Here is a 1,752-nt window from a genome sequence, read left to right on the forward strand (position 1 = left end):
CCCTCAGTTCCATCCATAATATGGTTTCCTCCCTCCGCCTTTTTTACAACCTCGTTGACATCAACTCTCTTGTGGTGTGATCAGCCCCTTCTAGCCCACTGCACCCAGATGCTCCACTCTCAAGCTCAAATTAATTCTCTCATTCTTTGTGTGTACTTGGCAGCTTTGGTGAGCTCTCCACCCTTTTGCTCTACTTCTCTCTTTTAGCTTCTCTGAGCGGGGCCCTAGCATTGATTGTAGTAACGTCTTTGGCTGCAACATCTTCTTCTGTAGGGATAGCGGCACCATTTTTGGTTGCTTTGAGGTCTACACCAATGTCTTCAGGGTCATGGGCGCCATCAAATTTGATGGCTATGGGCTTTGCGACGTCAGCTTTGGTTGCTATGATGGCTACATCAGTAGAAACTGCGGTAGCAAGGGTAGCTTTCTTGAACATAGGAGCTTTTAATCCCAGAGGGATGGCGACAGCTCCGGCTACAGCAGGCTCGTATGCAGGTGGTACAATAACCACTGCAATGGAAGCAAGCCTGACAGTTATCTTGGCCGTAGGGGTGCCGTCAGTCAACAACTACATTGATGGCAGCACTCTTCAGCTGCGGGGGATGCATCAATGGTTTGGCAGGAAGAGTTGTAGCAGCTTCTGCATTTGCAGCTGGGCGGTGAGCGACGCCATCTAATTCTTGTACAGGATTTGCAACAACATCTTCTTCAGGGTTTGTGGCACGTGAAGTTCCTGGAGGTATGGTACTCTCAGCAGAGTGAGATTTGCAACATCGTTTTTGTTAGCAGATGTTGCAATTACAGAAGCACGATCAGGCTTGGCTGTAGTACTGAGAGCAAGCCGTTCACAAGCTTAGTTTGCAGCTTGCTGTTTTACGCCAAGGAATGTTGTGGTGGTGCCAACAACCACGTCGCATAGTGGGCTGGCAGTGCAAGGGGCCGGGCACGGTGGATAGCTTGGACCGAGGCGGTGACAACTCTTCCAGCTTGCCTACTACGTTGTAGCCTTTCTAACTCTCAGTAGCACTTCTGAGGAAATAATTGTGAGGTACTTTGACAAAGTGCTTAAGAATTGGATGATCAGATTAATATATGGAATGATACAGGTCGTCCACAATGAGTTGGAGATTTTGCGCTTTGCGTTCAGCACGCCTGCGGATGAGTTCAGGCGTGCTGAGTTTTGGCGGAATGTGCAGGCAAAGAGGGTGGCTAGGAACCATAGGGAGCTGATTAGGTATATGCTCGCTAACAAGGTGGGGCTAGATTTTCTGATGAGGTGTTTGGATGAAGAGGATATGTTCATGAGGCTTGCGGTAGAGCACATGGTGGGATTCGGGGAGGATGTGACCTAGGAGGTGGGGGTGGAGGGTGGCTAACCTTGCTAGAGGAGGTGTTGACAAAGTTGGCGGACAAGGTGGGGACCAGCAGGTAGGCTGAGTGGGCGCCACAAGCATCGGGTGCTAGCATGCTTGGGCCCCAAAGGATTGCGCCTCATTCAGAGTACAAAAACTACTAGGGGGATGTTGTTGGTGCACTCCCTTGTGGATCTTATCAACCCCACCTCAAGGCACTCTCTCACTCTTGTTAGAGCCCTTATTATGTTCTATGAGCAGCTCAGCAGCAGCCCCCTATGGCCTATTTTTTGTTCTAGAGGGCAGGTCCAAGTTGGTGCTCATGGTTTTTTGAATTTCTTGTAGCAGGTGCCCCTACTATGACTAAATTTGAAGGTTTTCACACTAAATTACACAGAAT

At 49.3% G+C, this 1,752-nt stretch overlaps 1 pseudogene; it reads right to left on the reverse strand.

The window, feature by feature from the left end:
- Nucleotides 1–190: 190 nt before the first annotated feature.
- LOC147424739 (uncharacterized) lies at nt 191–1,467 on the reverse strand (annotated as a pseudogene).
- Between the last annotated feature and the right edge of the window lie 285 nt (nt 1,468–1,752).

Source organism: Adiantum capillus-veneris, chromosome 25, assembly GCF_014529385.1.
Source record: "Adiantum capillus-veneris isolate H3 chromosome 25, ASM1452938v2, whole genome shotgun sequence".
Taxonomy (NCBI): domain Eukaryota; kingdom Viridiplantae; phylum Streptophyta; class Polypodiopsida; order Polypodiales; family Pteridaceae; genus Adiantum; species Adiantum capillus-veneris.